Here is a 23,058-nt window from a genome sequence, read left to right as displayed (position 1 = left end):
TTTAACATTATAAAAAGCGTTCTAAGCAATAATTAGAAAATGTGAATGCAAAGTTATTTACGATGGGGTTCATTGCACGCCAGTGCAGGCCGGTAGTTGTCATCAAGTGTTGTGTAATGGCGTCATGCCACACCTAGTTTTACACATCTGATCGCATACAACAGTTAACCAGTTTTGGACATTCGCAATAATGTACTGTTCAGAAACGAGTTATTTTGTTTTTATAAACCGCAGGCGAATAACCAGTTGCGTAGCCGGGATCGGCCGATGGAATGGGTTATAGTTACAAAATGATGTTAGAATACAATGAAGATGGTTGTGCGTGTGTGGTGCGCGCATACATGACTTGTCATTATAAATACACTCATACAAGTGAATTATGTTGATATTCAGATTGCAGTACGGTACACTACAAAATCTAACATTGAAATACAGAGGAAGAACAATACGTTAATAATAATGTTATTTGCTTTACGTCCCACTAACTACTTCTGCGGTTTTCGGAGACGCTGAGGTGCCAGAATTTAGTCCCGCAGGAGTTCTTTTACGTGCCAGTAAATTTTGTCGAGGCTGACGAATTTAAGCTTCAAATACCACCGGACTGAGCCAGGATCAAACCTGCCAATATGGGGTCAAAAGGCCAGCGCCTCAACCGTCTGAGCCACTCAGACCGACAAAAACAATATGCGTAAGGTCAACAGTTTTAGAGCAAATGGTATGTTCACTTTACAATCTCAAATCCAACTTTCGAGGCTTCTTAGAAAATAGATTCAACAGAGTTGTTGGTTCTACAATTAAGTTTCCGAATTTTTGTTTAGTTTATTGTTTATTGTCAGTTTCTGTTTATTTTCTTTTTGTAAAAATTCCGTTCCATGGTGCGGGGAGGGATTCTGACCCCCAGTTTTCCCCCACCTCCTAGCTACGCCCTTGCAAATAACCCGTCTTTCACACTTCTTTTCTTTTATTTTTTGTTTGTTAACGAATTCACAAGCTACGTTACAACTCGTTGCCCACCATCACTTCAGAAGTTGTCCGGCTCCATGACTAAACGGTTTGCGTGCTGGCCTTTGGTTACAGGGTTCCTGGGTTCGATTCCTGGCAGGGTCGGGGATTTTAACCACCATTGGTTAATTTCGCTGGCACGGGGGCTGGGTGTATGTGTAGTCTTCATGACCATTTCATCCTCATCACGACGCGCAGGTCGCCTACGGAAGTGAAATCAAAAGGCCTGCACCTGGCGAGCCGAACATGTCCTCGGACACTCCCGGCACTAAAGAAGCCATACGCCATTTCATTTTTACTTCAGAAGCTGCACCAAACATGATGAGTTCAGCCAAGTATTCGGCCTTGCACCACTTGGTGGTTGAGAACACGGTTTGAACCCAACCAGCTGGAAGATACGTGGTTTACTCACTGTATAATTCATGGGCTGCGCTTGTTAGTGTCATGTTGTATCTCTGTATATATGATGTCTGTTTGTCTCAATCAATCAATGAAATGAAATGAAATGTCGTATGGCTTTCAGTGCCGGGATATCCCAGGACGGGTTCGGCTCGCCAGGTGCAGGTCTTTTTATTTGACGGCTGTAGGCGACCTGCGCGTCGTGATGAGGATGAAATGATGATGAAGACAACACATACACCCAGCCCCCGTGCCAGTGGAATTAACCAATTAAGGTTAAAATCCCCGACCCAGTCGGGAATCGAACCCGGAACCCTCTGAACTGAAGGCCAGTACGCTAACCGTTCAGCCGAGTCGGGTAATCAATCAATCACTCAATCACTCAATCAATCAATCAATCAATCAATCAATCAATCAATCAATCAATCGAACGAACGAATGATTCTTTTTTTTTTTTTTTTTTTTACAATCTGCTTTACGTCGCACCGACACAGGTGGGTCTTATGGCGACGATGGGATTGGAGAGGACTAGAAGTGGAAATAAGCGACCGTTGCCTTAATTATAAGGTACAACTCCGGCATTTATCTGGCGTGAAAATGGGAAACCACGGAAGACCAATTTCAGGGCTACCGACAGTGGGATTCGAACCCACTATCTGCCGAATGCAAGCCGATAGCTACGCGACCCAAAAGGCACAAAGTATTGCTCGGTAATCAATCAATCAATCAATCAATCAATCAATCAATCAATCAATCAATACTGATCTTCATTTAGGGCAGTCGCCCAGGTGGCAGATTCCCTATCTGTTGCTTTCCTACACTTTTCCTAAATGATTTCAAAGAAATTGGAAATTTATTGAACGTCTCCCTTGGTAAGTTATTCCAGTCCCTAACTCCCCTTCTTATAAATGAATATTTGCCCCAGTTTGTCCTCTTGAATTCCAACTTTATCTTTCCTACTTTTATAAACGCCACTCAACTTATTCGTCTACTAATGTCATTCCACGCCATCTCTCCGCTGACAGCTCGGAAACTACCACTTAGTCGAGCAGCTTTTCTTCTTTCCCTCAATTCTTCCCAACCCAAACTTTGCAACATTTTTGTAACGCTACTCTTTTGTCGGAAATCACCCAGAACAAATCGAGCTGCTTTTCTTTGGATTTTTTCCAGTTCTTGAATCAGGTAATCCTGGTGAGGGTCCCATACACTGGAACCATACTCTAGTTGGGGTCTTACCAGAGACTTATATGTCCTCTCCTTTACATCCTTACTACAACCCCTAAACACCCTCATAACCATATGCAGAGATCTGTACTCTTTATTTACAATCATATTTATGTGATTACCCCAATGAAGATCTTTCCTTATATTAACACCCAGATACCTACAATGATCCCCAAAGGGAACTTTCACCCCATCAACGCAGGAATTAAAACTGAGAGAACTTTTCCTATTTGTGAAACTCACAACCTGACTTTTAACCCCGTTTATCAACATACCATTGCCTGCTGTCCATCTCACAACATTTTCGAGGTCACTTTGCAGTTGCTCACAATCTTGTAACTTATTTATCACTCTATAGAGAATAACATCACCCGCAAAAAGCCTTACCTCCGATTCCACTCCTTTACATATATCATTTATATATGTAAGAAAACATAAAGGCCCGATAATACTGCCTTGAGGAATTCTCCTCTTAATTATTTCAGGGTCAGATAAAGCTTCACCTACTCTAATTCTCTGAGATCTATCTTCTAGAAATATAGAAACCCTTCAGTCACTCTTTTGTCTAGTCCAATTGCACTAATTTTTGCCAGTAGTATCCCACGATCCACCCTATCAAATGCTTTAGACAGGTCAATCGCGATACAGTCCATTTGACCTCCAGAATCCAAGATATCTGCTATATCTTGCTGGAATCCTACAAGTTGAGCTTCAGTGGAATAACCTTTCCAAAAACCGAACTGCCTTCTATCGAACCAGTTATTCATTTCACAAACATGTCTAATATAATCAGAAAGAATGCCTTCCCAAAGCTTACATACAATGCATGTCAAACTTACTGGCCTGCAATTTTCAGCTTTATGTCTATCACCCTTTCCTTTATACACAGGGGCTACTATAGCAACTCTCCATTCATCTGGTATAGCTTCTCCGATCAAACAATAATCAAATAAGTACTTCAGATATGGTACTATATCCCAACCCATTGTCTTTAGTATATCCCCAGAAATTTGATCAATTCCAGCCGCTTTTCTAGTTTTCAACTTTTGTATCTTATTGTAAATGTCATTGTTATCATATGTAAATTTTATTACTTCTTTGGCCTTAGTCTCCTCCTCTATCTCGACATTATCCTTGTAACCAACAATCTTTACATACTGCTGACTGAATACTTCTGCCTTTTGAAGATCCTCACATACACACTCCTCTTGTTCATTAATTATTCCTGGAATGTCCTTCTTGGAACCTGTTTCTGCCTTAAAATACCTATACATACCCTTCCATTTTTCACTAAAATTTGTATGACTGCCAATTATGCTTGCCATCCTTAGCTGCCTTCTTTGTTAGATTCAATTTTCTAGTAAGTTCCTTCAATTTCTCCTTACTTCCACAGCCATTTCTAACTCTATTTCTTTGCAGTCTGCACCTCCTTCTTAGTCTCTTTATTTCTCTATTATAATAAGGTGGGTCTTTACCATTCCTTACCACCCTTAAAGGTACAAACCTGTTTTCGCATTCCTCAACAATTTCTTTAAACCCATCCCAGAGTTTGTTTACACTTTTATTTACCGTTTTCTACCGATCATAGTTACTTTTCAGAAACTGCCTCATGCCTGCTTTATCAGGCATACGGTACTGCCTAACAGTCCTACTTTTAAGACCTTCCTTTCTATCGCATTTATTTTTAACTACCACAAAAACAGCTTCATGATCACAAATACCATCTATTACTTCAGTTTCCCTATAGAGCTCATCTGGTTTTATCAGCACCACATCCAGGATATTTTTCCCTCTGGTTGGTTCCATCACTTTCTGAATCAGCTGTCCTTCCCATATTAACTTATTTGTCATTTGTTGGTCATGCTTCCTGTCGTTCGCATTTCCTTCCCAATTGACATCTAGCAAATTCAGATCTCCCGCTACAATCACATTTCTTTCCATGTCGTTTCCCACATAGCTGACTATCCTATGAAATAATTCCGAATCCGCGTCAGTGCTACCTTTTCCCGATCTGTACACTCCAAATATATCAAGTTTCCTATTATCTTTAGAAATGAGCCTTACACCTAGAATTTCATGTTGTTGATGCTGATGAAATGGGAGACCCATTTTTGAGGTCAGAATTTTATAGAGCTGTGAGCGACCTAATTAGGAACAAGGCACCTGGAATTGATGACATTCACTCTGAATTACTGACTGCCTTAGGAGAAACCATCAAGGCAATGTTATTCCAATTAGTGTGTACGATGTATGAGATAGGAGAAGTTCCATCCGATTTTCGGCAGAATATTGTTATACGTATTCCCAAGAAAGCCGGTGCTGACACGTGTGAAAACTACCGCACCATTAGTTTAGTACACTGACTGACAGAGCAAATGCAACACCAAGAAGGAGTGGTTCGAAAGGGATGAAAGTTGGGGAAAAAACAGAGACGGCACGGATGAATAATTGATGTTTATTTCAAACCGATATGCAGGTTACACAATGCGCACGGCATCGACTCAGTAGGATGTAGGACCACCGCGAGCGGCGATGCACGCAGAAACACGTCGAGGTACAGAGTCAATAAGAGTGCGGATGGTGTCCTGAGGGATGGTTCTCCATTCTCTGTCAACCATTTGCCACAGTTGGTCGTCCGTACGAGGCTGGGACAGAGTTTGCAAACGGCGTCCAATGAGATCCCACACGTGTTCGATTGGTGAGAGATCCGGAGAGTACGCTGGCCACGGAAGCATCTGTACACCTCGTAGAGCCTGTTGGGAGATGCGAGCAGTGTGTGGGCGGGCATTATCCTGCTGAAACAGAGCATTGGGCAGCCCCTGAAGGTACGGGAGTGCCACCGGCCGCAGCACATGCTGCACGTAGCGGTGGGCATTTAACGTGCCTTGAATACGCACTAGAGGTGACGTGGAATCATACGCAATAGCGCCTCAAACCATGATGCCGCGTTGTCTAGCGGTAGGGCGCTCCACAGTTACTGCCGGATTTGACCTTTCTCCACGCCGACGCCACACTCGTCTGCGGTGACTATCACTGACAGAACAGAAGCGTGACTCATCGGAGAACACGACGTTCCGCCATTCCCTCATCCAAGTCGCTCTAGCCCGGCACCATGCCAGGCGTGCACGTCTATACGTCTATGCTGTGGAGTCAATGGTAGTCTTCTGAGCGGACGCCGGGAGTGCAGGCCTCCTTCAACCAATCGACGGGAAATTGTTCTGGTCGATATTGGAACAGCCAGGGTGTCTTGCACATGCTGAAGAATGGCGGTTGACGTGGCGTGCGGAGCTGGCACCACTTGGCGGCGGATGCGCCGATCCTCGCGTGCTGACGTCACTCGGGCTGCGCCTGGACCCCTCGCACGTGCCACATGTCCCTGCGCCAACCATCTTCGCCACAGGCGCTGCACCGTGGACACATCCCTATGGGTATCGGCTGCGATATGACGAAGCGACCAACCTGCCCTTCTCAGCCCGATCACCATACCCCTCGTAAAGTCGTCTGTCTGCTGGAAATGCCTCCGTTGACGGCGGCCTGGCATTCTTAGCTATACACGTGTCCTGTGGCACACGACAACACGTTCTACAATGACTGTCGGCTGAGAAATCACGGTACGAAGTGGGCCATTCGCCAACGCCGTGTCCCATTTATCGTTCGCTACGTGCGCAGCACAGAGGTGCATTTCACATCATGAGCATACCTCAGTGACGTCAGTCTACCCTGCAATTGGCATAAAGTTCTGACCACTCCTTCTTGGTGTTGCATTTGCTCTGTCAGTCAGTGTATCTCATGCCTAACACGTATTATTTGCAGAAAAATGGAAAGACAAGTTGAAGCTGAGTTGGGAGAAGATCAATTTGGTTTCAGAAGAAATCTAGGAACACGTGAAGCAATCCTTGACTTTACGTCTGATCTTAGAGGATCGAATCAAGAAGGACAAGCCCACATACATGGCATTCGCAGATCTAGAAAAGGCATTCGATGATGTTGAATGGACCGAGCTATTTAAGATTCTGAAGGTGATTGGGATCAGATACCGAGAACGAAGAGTTATTTACAATCTGTATAACAATCAGTCTGCAGTGATAAGAATTGACGGCTTTGAAAAAGAAGCAGCAATCCAGAAAGGAGTGAGGCAAGGCTGCAGTTTGTCCCCCGGCCATTTCAATGTTTACATAGAAGAGGCAGTAAAGGAAATCAAAGAGGAATTTGGAAATGGAATCACAATCCAAGGAGAGGAAATCAAAACCTTGAGATTTGCCGATGTTATTGTTATTTTATCTAAGACTGCAGAAGATCTCGAGAAGCTGCTGAATGGTATGGACGAAGTCTTGGGTAAGGAGTACAAGATGTAAGTAATGAAGTGCAGTTGAATGGTTGAACGAAGGCAGGTAATGCAGGAAATATTAGATTAGGAAATTAAGTCTTAAAGGAAGTAGATTAATATTGCTACTTGGGTAGTAAAATAACTAACGATGGCAGAAGTAAGGAGGACATAAAATGCAGACTAGCACAAGCAAGGAAGAGCTTTCTTAAGAAAAATTTGCTCACTTCAAACATTGATATAGGAATTAGAAAGATGTTTTTGAAGACTTTCGTGTGGAGCGTGGCATTGTATGGAAGTGAAACGGACGATAACTAGTTCAGAAAGAAGGAGAATAGAAGCTTTTGAAATGTGGTGTTAAAGACGAATGCTGAAGGTGAGATGGTTAGAGCGAATCACGAATGAAGGGATACTGAATCGAATTCGTGAGAGGAGATCGATTAGGTTAAATTTGTCGTGAAGAAGGGATAGAATGATAGGACACATCTTAACACATCCAGGACTTGTTTAGTTGGTTTTTGAAGGAAGTGTAGGTGGTAAGAACGGTAGGGGTAGACTTGCAAAGGGGGCGGTGGGGTCTGTGATTTTCTCTCTTCGTCCTTGAAACCTCATATTATCTGTCATCATAGACGTACAGGTCTCTACTGTGAAATGCTTGGTAGGTGTTGTATACAAACCGCCCCTGAATAACTTAGAGACCGATCTTCTTATGACAAGCAGATTAGAGTAGATGTAGGATGGAATATTTTCGTAGAAATGAAGCAATTAGCGCAGGATAGGGTGGCATGGAGGTCTGCATCAAACCAGAGTATGGACTGACGACTCAAACAACAACATAATCTATCGAATATCTCTTTGGTTTACCTATCTTCTTCTCCGACCGCCTATCGATCTACTTACTCTTTAATCATTTTCCTAACTGGTTCTAATTTAAGTCCGTATTACGCTACATAGATCTAACATCACCACTACGTAGAATAAGCTCCTATTCGAGATATTATGTACGATTAATCTGCTATTGCACGTTGTTGTTGTTGTTATTATTATTATTATTATTATTATTATTATTATTATTATTATTATTATTATTATTATTATTATTATTATTATTATTATTATTATTGAAATGAAAATGAAAACCTACAACCTGTTTTCCAGTCATTGACCGGGTCAGGGATGTAATGAATGAAGCAGATATAGGCTGTTAGTACGATGGGGTCGCCACTCCCAAAGTGATTTATTAATGAATGATAGATGCAATTAAATGAGAATGGAGAGTGTTGCTGGAATGAAAGGTGACAGGAAAAACCGGAGTACCCGGAGAAAAACCTGTCCCGCCTCCGCTTTGTCCAGCACAAATCTCACATGAAGTGACCGCCGGGATTTGAACCACGGTATCCAGCGGTGAGAGGCCGACGCGCTGCCGTCTGAGCCACGGAGGCTCTTATTATTATTATTATTATTATTATTATTATTATTATTATTATTATTATTATTATTATTATTATTGACAATTTAACTATTTAAAATAAGTTCACTGCTGATTATTCATTGGATGTAGTCGCACGCTGTGTTATAGTTTTAGTTAGTTTCATTTTAGCAATTGGCAATGCATACCACAAACAGCAGTAATCCCTCTGACCATAACAATTTCCTTGACACACTTCTCCTTCCTCACCCGTCCCTTCAAACCGTGTACCTGCTATTCCATCGACCCGAACCCCACCCCTTGAAGCTACAACACACATTCTCCAGTCAGCTCTGAACAGACATAAACGCGCACTTCACACATGTCACCTTAATGCCCAGAGTTTAGTTTCTCAAACTCGTATAGATGATCTAAAAGCGATTTTCATTCCACTGTCCTTTGATATCATCTTATGCAGTGAAAGTTGGTTGAAAGCCAAACATCAGGCTTTGAATCTGGAATTACCTGGCTGCTACCTTCTGAGGAATGACAGACTTGCAAAGACTTATGTCTAGCGCCTGACAATGTGCAGCCACTCGGAGTAAAGCCCCATTCACAGTGCAAACGTAACGTAACGTAAACTTAAAATTAACGTTAACTTAGAAGTTAGCGGCCATCTTATCTAATGGAACCATTCACAATGCGCCGACGTAAACTTAACTGCGAGTCCGTAAAATTAAGGGATTGCAAACTCCAAGCTCTTGCGGTTAATTTTACGTTAACTTTAAGAACCAACCAATCAGAACAGAGGTAAATATTGTGTGTTGTACACGATATAATGACGTCTTTCGACGAAACGCTTGTACTTCTCTTTCAAAATAATCTTTGTGTGTATGTATGACACAAGGAAAAAGAATTACAAATACGCTGTACCGAAGATGTAATAGGTGGAAATAAATATCTTGTAGCAATGAAATCTGACGGTAAATGGGGGAGACAAGCTCGCAGCTCTGGCGAACGGACGAGACAATCCCTGTCATGAATAAAACAGTGTCCCTGTATATTTCTTAACGTTATGACGCACTACTAGTTTACGAAAACGATATCATCCAAACAAATAGATCCAAACATCTCATCGGCGTGTGATAGGTAGGGTCAGAGATGTCGGTAAAGGAGACCTTACATTTCTTTTTTATTAGAGAAGGGGAAGCGAATCGTAAGAAAGGCGAACAGTTCAGGTTTCATCCGCATGTCCAAAACGAACTGATGAGGGTCATTTCTTACAGTAGATTACCGAAATCACCCTTTGATAACCTTCTTTGATTCAAGGGATGAACCCATTTTCTGCACCGTTGTTTAGATCGCCTTTTCAGGTACCGTAGGCCTACACAGCTCCCAGGTGCAAAGCAATATATGTTTGAAGTAATATGAATTCCGCTACCACGTTGTTTGATTCCATCGAGGTATTGAAATATAAAACTGCGAGATAGCCCAAAACCTGACTTCCGTGCTAAATAACATGGCAGTGTTTTGATTGGCTGCTGTGTACTCTTTACGTTAATGTTACGTTCCTCCATTGTGAATACCACAAATGTTACGTTAATTTTACGGTTACGTTACGTCGTTAAGTTTACGGTTAAGTTTGCATTGTGAATGAGGCTTAACTCGGCCAAGTTCGGTCCGTCACCTATGAAATACAATATGGCCGGCAGGTAAGCAGCTGATGGTAGTCGGCAACACGGCCGACTGGATCCCTCCCTGCGCCCTAGAGCGACGCATCAAGTCGGCCGTGCCGGCAAGCTAATTGTTCGACAATCACCCACCACGTTTGCAGTTAAGCTCCCTACATTGCCCTACTTCCTCAACTTTCAAATGCGCACAGCTCGTAGAAATTAAGTATTTGAATCTTAAATCCCATCATAGCTCACACCGATATTTACAAATCTTAATTTCTACGCTACTTCTTAAACCAACCATGCAACTCCAGTATGCCAAGGTTTTTGAAAGTACAGTAGGTAAATTAATAAAAAGTTACCATATTAACGCTGCGTATGTTTCATAGATCTCACTGAAGTTTTAAAATCTTCCTGTTGAGAGGTTTCTATTGAATTGTATAAATCGCTCGCACTTCTGTAAATAATTTGTGGCAATGTTAATTAAAGGTGGCTTTAAAAATATTTCTAAAAAGAACTATGGATGCCCATCATTACAAATGCCACATTATATTTCTCTCGTGAATTTGTCTTTCATGAGAGTGGAGCAGTTTAGCAATTCATTTCGAGGAAGCTGCAATAAGAAAATCAGAGATTGTCAGAAGCGATACAAAAAGTGACTAGAGTCATAACAAAAAAATAGTGACCTTCCATTACCGGATGGATGTATTATTTCATGCTTCAAACGTGCCACGTCCACCACATAATGTTTCAAACATTGAAATATTAACCTGGTAATTATCGGTTACTATTCGAAGAACTTGAAAACCACCGAGAGAGTTGGCCGTGCGGTTAAAGGCGCGCAGCAGTGAGCTTGTATTCGGGAGATAGTGGTTAGAACCCCACTGTTGGCAGCCTTGAAGGTGGTTTTCCATGCTTTCCCATTTTCATACCAAGCAAATGTTGGGGCTGTACTTTAATTAAGTGCACGACCGCTTCCTTCCCACTTCTAGCCCTTTTCTATCTCATCGTCACCATTAGACCTATCTATGTCGGTGCGAAGTAAAGTAACTCGTAAAAGCTTGAAAACCTTTGTCCTTTGACTGCTTCAGTGGCATCTAATGTAAATTATGCCACCTGCTTTCCAGTTAGCGAATAAGTGAAATATAACAAACTGGGAGACTATTCTATAAAATGTTGGAAATCCCTTGAATAGAATACACAGTAGTTTGTTAGCCAGCTTGACTTCAACGCCCAGTGCATCTCTGTCGACATCTCTCATGCCGAAACATGTCTCAAGCTTCTATCATATTGCAGTAATATTTGAATACTGGTGTCCCATTGCTATCTGAAAGTTCAATATTACAAAGTCCATAACAAATATACTAGTTAGTAATTGTAATGAAGGTATTGCCTAATATATGGACACTGATATTCCATTACTATCTTAATGTGCGCCAGTAGAACATAGCCGACAGATGTCACCCGAGCACGGCCGTGTATAATCGACAGATCTCATCCGAGCACGGCCGAGTATAGCCGACAGATCTCACCCGAGCGTAGCCGAGTGGCTTCACATTGTCAGGCGCTAGACACAAGTCTTGCAAAGGGGGTGGTGGGGTCTGTGCTTTTGTCTCTTCGTCCTTGAAACCTCAAATTATCTGTTATCATAGACGTACAGGTCTCTACTGTGAAATGCTTGGTAGGTGTTGTATACAAACCGCCCCTGAATAACTTAGAGACCGATCTTATGAGACTGTTACCCAGGTTTTTTTTTTGCTAGTTGCTTTACGTCGCACCGACACAGATAGGTCTTATGGCGACGATGGGATGGGAAAGGCCTAGGAGTTGGAAGGAAGCGGCCGTGGCCTTAATTAAGGTACAGCCCCAGCATTTGCCTGGTGTGAAAATGGGAAACCACGGAAAACAATCTTCAGGGCTGCCGACAGTGGGGCTCGAACCCACGATCTCCCGGATGCAAGCTCACAGCCGCGCGCCTCTACGCGCACGGCCAACTCGCCCGGTTGTTACCCAGGTACGAACATTTTATTATGATGGGAGACTCAACTCAAACCTTCTAGACTCAGTTTCTTCCGAAACCACCCATCTACTGAATACATTTCAGGCATGCAGTATGACGATCCTCCCACTTTCTCCCACTCACCGCACTAAAACTTCACACACAATACAGGACCTAATAGTAACGAACAATCCTGACAGAGTATTAGGCCTACATCACGGCCAGACATCTACTCTCGGACTGTCAGCCCATGACATTATCTTTATGACTTACGCACTGCAATGCCCCAAACATAAACCTAAGTACGTGACTTACAGAGACTATAGCCGCATAGACAACGAAAAATTATTGGAAGACGCTTTATCGATGCCGTGGCATGAGAAAACTCATAAAGCTAATATTGACGTCGTGGTCACCACTTTCAGTAACACGATACTACGTATTTTTGACACACACGCTCCTCTACGAAGAGCACGCGTCTGTAAAAGACTCTTCCCGCGGATAAATGATGAGTTTCTGTGTCACAGCGTATTATTAGTTTCTGTTCATTCTTTCTATTCGGCCTTGTTCTGATATATCTACTTCAATAGACACTTATAGACTTCAGTGTGCAGTGTGGTCAATGACCTCATTCTTTGTTTATGTTTATCTCTGGACTCAGTACTTGTTTCACACAGCCACAGCAAGTTCAAGGCCAACCACTCCTATGTTTGCTTTTGTTTACATACCCATGCTCTGTTTGTAAATATTGTCTCGTGTCTACTATGTATTGTATTTCTGATCAATAAACGGGGTATTTGGGGAGTCTCTGTCCTGGGTGAGGTGCTCCGCGGGCTTCCCCTGGGGTCCGTCCTGTTGCCGCGGTTATCCCTCTGCGCCGGTCAGGTTTCATACGTTTTACTTTCATTTTCCGGTATGTACAAGACATACATATGTATATTATTCTATTTCACTCTCACAACTCTCCTCCCCATCCTATGGCCCAAGAGCTACGCGTATAACTATCGGCCCGCCCATCCCTCCTCGAGGTGATTGATTTTAATGATGATGATACGTCGGTAGATGCGGAGTGGGTTTCGGCCCTTCGGTTTCGTCCCTTGAGTGGCTCTGAATGGCCAACCGAGCAGAGGAGAGGTGGCCACGGCTCTACGTGGCTCTCCTCCTCTGCATTCGGGAGACGGGACAGAGCTGGACCTAACGGCTGGCCCCAACCATCGGCTGTCCTGAGAATGGTTTTCCGTGGTTTTCCATTCTCCTGCAGTAAGGCGAATGCCGGAACAGTTCGTAGTATAGGCCACGGCCGCCCACCCCCTCACCTTTTCCGCACATCTCCTTCACCGTAACAAATCTCCCGGCCTGAGAGACGGCGTAACTGTCTAAGAGGCCCGCCTCCCCCTTCAGGGGAGGAATGAAAATGTTTAGTAGTGGTACTAATGATGATATTAGAACATTGATGGCTAAGCGGGATGCATCTCATAGGAAATATGAACATATAAGAAACGCTCGACTCCGATGCGCCCATGACCTTATAAAACCTGACGTAAGACCCGCTACTTTATGGAAGTCAATCCGCCAATTTGGACTAAATAAACCGGACAAGGTAGACGATTTGGAGATTTCTCTTGATGAACTGAATGGTCACTTCGTAGCCTCCCATGTACAATTAAACGAAGAAGCAAAAGAAAATCTTTTGAGTGCAAATTACAACACACTACCCATAGGTAGAGACACATTTTATTTTAGTTATGTCTCACCCCTACGAGTGAAAGCGGCTATCTTGCGAATTGAAACTAAATCCACAGGGGTGGACAACATATGTATTATAATGCTAAAGAAAATTATCGACGCTATTGTTCCAGTATTCACATTCATATACAACTTCTCCCCTCAAAACAGTGTATTTTCAACCGTCTCGTCTGGAAAATGGCCCTGGTACATCCTTTACCGAAGACAAAATCTCCTAGACCGAACAGTGACTAAAGACCTATTAATCTACTGTCAATTGTAGCCAAGGGACTCGAACACATTGTACATAATCAAATCACAAACTATCTCAACGACGACGACATACTAGACCCACACCAGTCAGGTTCCCGATGCACTGCCTTACTAAGCGTGACTGATGATTTAAGACAGGCTATTGATGAGCAAAAACTGACAATTCTAGTATTATTGGACTTCATCAAAGCATTTGACATTGTAGACCATGAATTGCTCCTGTCCAAACTTTATCGTCTAGGTTTCTCCTACAGTACTCTGAGATGGATGGGAGCCTGTTTACACGAACGTCAACAACGCGTCGTCAATCAAGGCACCTTTTCTTCGTGGCAATTTGTAAAAACAGGTGTCCCACAAGGGTCAACCCAAGCTCTTTTGCTATTTTCTGTCTATATCAACGACCTAGCTAAACTGCTGACATATTTAAACGTCACATTTATCCATGCAAAACCAACAGACGTTTTGACAGCAATCGAGCAAATTAACATGGATCTAGAGGTCGTAACCAAATGGTCTTCCGAGCATGGATTTATTTTAAACCCGAAAAAAATCCCAAACCATAGCAGTTGCCTACCCAAGACTTATTTGCAGTAATTACTGCTTGTCCATCCCTGACGTACGACTTCAAAACCAAGCTTTGCCCTTTTGAAAGAGCGAAAAAAAATCTGGGAGTAATCATTGACCAACACCTCTCGTGGACGGATCAGACAAGTAGACGAATTTTTGCCATGTTGCACACTTTAAACAATTTCAAATTTACTTTTCCGTTCAGTTTAAAGAAGAAACTAGTCGAAACCCTCATTCTTCCACTATTCGATTATTGTGACGTAGTTTACAAAGACGTGAAAGCCGAGTTTCGAGGTAAACTACAACGTGCACAGAATGTCTGTGTAAGATTTATATGTAATTTGAAATTTTCAGATCATGTTATCCAGTCTTATGTCGACGTCGGATGGCTACGCCTCACAGACAGACGCACGCTGCATACCTTGACTTCATTGCACCAAATCCTTACCTTACAATCCCCAACTTACCTGTGTGAACGATTTCATAGCCTTTGTGAACACCATGATAAAAACACCAGAGCGCTGAGCTCGATATTGCTCGCTATTCCTAGACATACATCTTCAAACTACAATAATTCCTTCACTGCTGTGACCAGTCGTGAATAATGGAACTTCCTTCCGCAGAAGGTCAGAGGGATATCAAACCATGGAAGATTTAAACGTAGGTGCTCAACATACCTCCACGAGACGAGCTCGTAGTGCGACGGTTTTCTTCTTCTTCTTCTCCTCATCCTCCTGGTCTTCTTCTTCTTCTACTACTTCTTTTTATTATTATTACATCATTCACATCAATAGTGTTAGAGAGTACTCAGCTGTGGTTCCCTGCATAGCTATCCTTATCCCGATCCCCATTTTGTAATGTTTTTCGCCCACAATTATAACATGAAGACTGTAACATTCTTCAGTGTGAGAAAGTTTTGGAATTGGACAAATTAATTGTAAATAATAGTAGGTTTGTATTATTATTATTATTATTATTATTATTATTATTATTATTATTATTATTATTATTATTATTATTGCTACTGCTATTGGCTTTACGTCGCACCGACACAGATAGGTCATACGGCGACGATGGGACAGGAAAGGGCTGGGACTGTGAGGGAAGCGGCCATTGCCTTAATTAAGGTACATCCCCAGCATTTGCCTGGTGTGAAAATGGGAAACCACGGAAAACCATCTTCAGAGCTGCCGACAGTGGGGTTCGGTATATTATTATTATTATTATTATTATTATTATTATTATTATTATTATTATTATTATTATTATTATTATTATTATTATTATTATTATTATTATTGTATTTTAATCTCTTCGTAGATATTATATTATTGTACCTAGGAAGCAAAATGCTCATTTATATTGTGTATTGTAATAGATATTTTATGTACAGTATGATAGTATAGTTTTTCTTTTTTTGTTTTTTGCTAGGGGCTTTACGTCGCACCGACACAGATAGGCCTTATGGCGAATATGGGATAGGAAAGGCCTAGTAGTTGGATGGAAGCGGCCGTGGCCTTAATTAAGGTACAGCCCCAGCATTTGCCTGGTGTGAAAATGGGAAACCACGGAAAACCATCTTCAGGGCTGCCGATAGTGGGATTCGAACCTACTATCTCCCGGATGCAAGCTCACAGCCGCGCACCTCTACGCGCACGGCCAACTCGCCCGGTTGATAGTATAGTAGCATAGTAATTTATTTCAGCCTCTTTTTTTCATTTATTCAATATTTTAATGCTTTTATTTTATATTATTTGTGTATTTCGTTGGTTAAGTGTAAGACAGAGACACGTGTCCCTAACTTTGTCAATTAAAATAAACCATATCTATCTATCTATCTATCTATCTATCTATCTATCTATCTATCTATCTATCTATCTGTCTAACTTAAGACCACGGTGGCTTCCTTCCCTCTTCCTTGCCTATCCCTTCCAATATTCCCATCCCCCCAATGGGAATTCCCCTGTTCCGCATAGCAGTTGAGGCCACTCGGGCGAGGTACTGGTCCTTCTCCCCAGTTGTATCCCCGATCCCAAGAGGTGGGATCCCTTGCTGAGTCCGAGGGAAGAAACCAGCCCTGGACGTTGAACGGATTATGAAAGAAAGAAAGAAAGAAAGAAAGAAAGAAAGAAAGAAAGAAAGAAAGAAAGAAAGAAAGAAAGAAAGAAAAAGAAAATTATGGTCTAATAATAATAATAATAATAATAATAATATAAATGTATCAACTTTCTTCTGTCTTCCTAGTCCAAGTCAATTGTTTTCAAAACTCTGATGAGCTTTTCCCAGAATACATTGCCAAATACCTCCTCGATGTCTACGAATGCGACATAGGCCTAGGTGTTTATGTTCAGCTCCGATCTCCTCCCTGAAACTGTTGGAGGAGCCAAGATTGCTTCTCCATCCAAATAATCGTGATGTATTTGTAGGTCTATTTTATTCTTTATCCTGTTCATTATTATCTGAAATAACATTTTAGATGTGTGAAAGAGAAGCGTTATAATCCCGTATCCAGTATTCCTTCTTTGGGATCACGATGGTCTTATTTTTAACGAAATTATCTGGAATGACCCCGTTGTAATAGCAGTTCATATTACTTCGAATACATTTTTCTTCACATTAGCTCCCATGAGTTTCAGATCTCTGCTTGTGTGTCATCTGGTCCAATAGCTTTCTTCTTTCTTAGGTTTATAAATGCTACCTCAAGTAATGTCCTCAAAATTGATGGACCTTTATGATATTTTTCTATGATTTCTTCTGGCTCAATATATTTTACTTAGTCAGTTATATATTCTGCATATGAACATATTCCTTCCAGCATGCATTAGTGGTTTCATTATCAATTAAAGGGTGCCTTTTACAATTGTGGTTTTTGTTTTAGGTTTCCAGTGACATGTTTTGAACATTCTATACACTTTGTCAGCTTTCTCTTAGGTAGTTCTCTTTAGTAGTTTATTTCTGCTAGTTGTTTTATTTTTCTTAGCCAGATTACATTCACTATTAATACTCTTTGAAGGTTTCCAAAAATTAATTCATACACTGTTTCGTTCTTTTCTCCGATGAGGGTTCTTGTTTGAGAATATCAAATAAATATGAGTCTTGACATATTAACTTCCAGACTTTTGCATTTTCGCTGGATATGTTTACATGGATTGTGTGATTTTTGTTGCAGAATGGTTGAATCTGAGGTCAGGGGTGACACTAGAGGTAGAAATTGGATGTCGTGGGGAATAAGGTAATAACTACGTCACGCCCTCAGGATTCTACAAGCACTCTGTCTGAGATATGGGCTCGCTTCCCTGTGATATCGAACACGTCAGAATTTATTCCAATTCTCCTTCAGCAATATCATCGACACCTCAAACAAGATAAGTAATCACCAATGTCATATTAGAATAAATTTATAAGTTATCAATTTCTTCAATTACATGTTACACAAAAACATGTGAAAACTTTCCCTGTAAATGTGTGGCGAAATTCATGTTTGCTTACAACTTTAATTTTGAAATGTACATATCATCCAAATTTAAGACGATAAATTTACTCCATTGATTATTACTATTTCGAATATACAACAGCTTAATTTTCTATTGTACATGATGTCTTTAAATTCCACAGGAATTGCAGATCGAGTTGAGTTCAGTAATAGTTTGCCGATGCTTCGCGTGTTCCGCCGCTCTATTCGGACTGCTCGAAAGAACGGTGTCGAAAATTTCGGATACAACGTGGCACGTGATGATCATAGAAGATACGGTTTTCAAATTCATTCACAGGTGAAGCCAAATTCTCTATATAAAATACAAAATGAGGAAACAGTTCAATCGTTGTGAAATGAAGTGACAAAATGAATGATGTGAAAAATCCAGTGCAATTGTATACATAGAAAAGTTTTCCTGTTTATAATTCCATAGTACTGTATTTGGGAAATGCTTAGGTTATCCTGCACATTTTTCTGCGAATTGTTTTTAACAGTGATATAATTATCAAAAATTAGTTCAGAAATTGTGTTAAGTCTCTCGATTTTGGCGAGTTGTGTATTCATTTTGTCGTGTTATGGTCTATGATAGATATAGTTACGTTAGATTACTAACGATTTGACAATTCGAACTGAAGAGGAGCTTCTGTTTGTCGAGTCATATGTGCTATTTTGAAGTGATGAATATGTATCCTTCTTTGTTACTTGATTCTGAATATTGTAGTAGCCTACAAAATTTAACATAAGATGATGATGTTCTAAGAAAAGCACGGTTCAAGTTACTGTATTTAAAAACTGTATTATAATTTCGTGCAAAGTTATGAAGCCGTGTTTAAGATGATAGTAATTTTTCGGGTGGGTTTGTGAAGTATAATTAGTGTGAAAAGTAGTTCACCTATGTATGAATTTAATTTTAATTTCATAAGATATTTTTAATATGATATTATTAAATATTTTTGACACTGTGGTAGGTTGACGGAAGTTTTCATCCCAATTTTTTCTTTAATAGAAAGGCAAGAAAATCATCAGTGAGAACTGATTTCAGGAGACTCAAGGAATGAAGCAACCTAGCTGTGTAGAAACATTTTGTTCACATAAATTGATATCGAAAAGAAGTCATCATACAATAATAGTTGACACAAGGAAAGTTTTTCATAAGTGTACAGGGAATATGCGACCTCAACATAGAATTCAATTCTTACGACAAGGTTAGTCGACTATTTAACCTGTTTTCAGATCATGCACTTCCATTCGACATATCAAGAAAATATACACGACTTCATATGAAAAGTCTTGAATATTTCTTCCCCAAAGCATCAGCTAAAATCATTCGATAGACTGTAATGCATTTCTAGCCTTAATGGAAAATTGTGGAATTTACCTCTACAATCCTACGTAACTTTACACTTAAGGAAAATTGTTGTTAGACATGTTAGCTAGAATCAAGTATATAGTTACCGGTACTATACAGAAATCATTACAAGAACAAGGTTAAAAGTGTATTATACTTTGTCGTTCAATACACACCGTAATAAAATAGAACACATGGGACTTCAAAAGCAGATCGTCAAGACTACAGAGGATCTTCTCATGACGTATCAGGTATCGTAATTTTTATCATTAATTTAATGTAGAATAATCTCAATTTATTACTATCAAAATTATGTTTAGACATTTTTACGTAGATTATATTTTCTTACACCCACTATTCAAGGAATTTTGCATAATATTTTCCCCAAATTAATAGATTGGACAAGATTTCTATTAATAATAAAAATCAAGAAGGAATTCTACTATAAATGACTTACTTTCTAACATTCTTATCATAAAGGTACCTTCAGGCTAATATTTTTCACCGTTAGAGAGTAATGCAATATCTTCGCAATGTACAAAAGCAGACAGATATACTAAATATCACTATACCTCGGCACTTAATCATTTTGCATCTCATAAACTAAAATATGTATTTTATTAGTAAACTATTTTCTTTGTTACACTTTTCTTTTGCAAAATAACACTTTATTCAGAGAAATACGTAGTCCATTTGCTCCTGTTGAAAGTACAGATTCATTTTTACAGACTAACACACCTTCAGTTTGGTTGTTTACTACAGAAGGACCCTAGAAGCTAAATAATTAGGCAGTTACAGATTTTACGTAGGTATTATCCAGTTCAGCTCGTATATTTATTTTAAATATTTCTGTTGCAGTTTATACCATATATGACGCTGTGGGTGAAATATTTTTTTAACAAACTCTCAGGTAGTGTACTAATTGGCGTAAGAAGAATAATAAATTCGTTTTATTTTTCTTTGCTTCCGTATGGAGACGAGTGTTGGAGACAATAGCAGGAATCAAGTGAACTTTCAAATGAAGTATTATAAAATTTCATAATTCTCTTTATAAAGGTAGATATACCGCCTACTGTATAATGTGCCTTACTCAGCAGGGGTGATGTTTTCCATAAAAGACACAGAATCACACACCCCTTAACTAAAAACTAGCTACCCATTCGCACTGGAGCGTAATGAATTTAAGGCGACAGGCTACTTTTAACCGAGGACTTATAAGATTTCCTTGTATACGACGTTTGTCGTTTTTCCTCCAATAGTGAACACAAAAAGATTTCGTTTTGATGTAACACGCAGAAGAGTCATGTAAAGCTGTCCAAGAGAAAAACATTCACCACTGAGATCATGAACCTATGCTTTGCTTATTGTCAGGCCATTATCTTAGCGTGAATTAGACTCGTTTGCACTCAAAAGGCAACTCTGAAGGAATCATAGGGATTGTCGGTAATAAAATCGTATCTCCAGTGCCACAACCAGTTAAAATACTAGCTTCGATCAAGCAGTTTTCAAAATTTTCACTACCAATCGCATCCCATTGCACAAATTTGGTGAGTGTTGATTACGTAACAATATAATAGGAACTCCCTACTTTCAAAATGAGTTGTGTGGTGGGAATCCGGAAGGGTGTAAATAATTTAGAAGTTCAGTAGGGTAATGAACAACTTCTTCACTATCGACTACTGAGTAACATGCTTGAGCCTGGGCAGTGAATTTGGAGAACACCAAGTCACTTTTCCAACTTTTTCGTTTGTCGGCGATAATATTCCTATTTCTTTAAACCTTGAAAGAGACTTGTTAGATAGGTCATGGTTTTCAGGGCAAACGTTATCAATCACTTCTTGAATGATGCTTATTAAAACGCATAAATTATGATTGATGATAATTTTCCTTCAACGTTCAATAATTCTCCACTTCTGACTTGAATGAACATATCAGCAAAAAGCTATTTTTTATATATCTGGTCAGATGTAAAATCTCCTTAATGAAGCGTTCACATCGTCAGCTCTAGTTCCTCTCGTAACAACTGGTAAGGTTTGACGGAAACCTCCGGCGAACAAAACTGTGCAGCCACCACCCGTAGGAGTGTCCATTATTCCTTAGATCACTCCTGGTCCTGTCTGGAGCTTCAGTCGAAGTCTTGTGCGACTTAGTACTCTCCCATACTACTAATGAACAATTTTGGATTAAATTGGCAATGTTACATTGTTTGGAAATATTGCATACGCTTGCATCATTACCGCTAATCTTCTAGGAAGTTCAAATGTTGCATGAGGTGTTCTTCCCCCTTCCAAATGTGTGGCTGTAGTTCAGGATGATGCGACGGTAAGACCAATATTATCACCAGACTTCACTTTGGCGAGCAGCAAATTAATCAAAAACGTTTTGCCTGTGATCCTTCTTTGTGGCGCTAGACATGTAGGTACCATACTTTTTTTTCTGATCGGGGTGCAGAGGGTGTTCTTCTTAAGAAACGGTTGCAGGAGCCGAGAACGATCATATGGCATCTTCCTGAAATACTCATTATTGTTCGGCTGTTATCTGGGAAAGAAAGTCCGAACACTTTGATAGATTTGCTGATTGTAATATTTACTGAAGATTTACTGGCACGTAAAAGAACTCCTGCGGGACTAAATTCCGGCACCTCGGCTTCTCCGAAGACCGTTAAGGTAGTTAGTGGGACGTAAAGCAAATAACATTATTATTCTAATTTTAAATGATATGAGTAAAGAACTGGAATTATAGATAAGGCTATTTTCGGGTGATGTTATACTGTATAGAGTAGTAAGTAAGTTACAGGATTGGGAGAGACTACAAAAAGACCTAGACAATGTTGTGAGATGTACAGCAGACAATGGTATGGTGGTAAAATGAATGAAAAGTCAGGTTGTAGGTTTCACCATGGGGAAAAGTCCTCTCAGTTTTAATTACTGTGTTCATGGGGTGAAAGTACCTTATGGGGATAACTCCATGTACCTAGATGTTATTATAAGGACTGTTCTTCATTCGGGTAATCACATTAACGAGGTTGTAAAAAAAGGTTACAGATCTCTTCACATGGTTCTGAAGATATTTAGGGGTTGTAGTAAGGATGTAAAGAATGTATTCGTAACTGCTAATTCTATACTAGCACAGATGTCCAGTAAATGCTTCCCGTTCCTAATAGCTTCCATATCTTCCCCCACATTTACCTATCACGTTTTCGTATCCTACAGTTCTATTTCCAAATCTCGCATTAAAATCTCCCATTAGCACTCTCCTATCATTGCTGTTGACTGTGACTATGATGTCACACAATGCTTCATAAAACTTGTCAGCTTCCTCCTTATCTACACATGGTGAATATGATGAGACAATTCTCATTCCAAATCCTCCAACTGCTAAATCTACCCACATCATTTAATCATTTACGTGCCTAACATAAACCATGTTGCATGCAGTAGTATTCCCGATGAACAGTCCTACCACACACTCTATCTTTCCCTTTTTATCACCAGTCAAGAACACTATCTCTTCTCTTCCCCGTTTCTTCCCCTTACGCGAATATAATTAACAATTAACACATCCAGATGCATCCTCTTTGCTGACTCAACCAGTTATACTTATTTTCTTCCATAAGCCCCATTAATATTGATGGCTTCCCA

This window comes from Anabrus simplex, chromosome 3 (genome assembly GCF_040414725.1).
Source record: "Anabrus simplex isolate iqAnaSimp1 chromosome 3, ASM4041472v1, whole genome shotgun sequence".
In the NCBI taxonomy this organism is placed as follows: domain Eukaryota; kingdom Metazoa; phylum Arthropoda; class Insecta; order Orthoptera; family Tettigoniidae; genus Anabrus; species Anabrus simplex.
Note: the sequence above shows the minus strand (reverse complement) of the source record.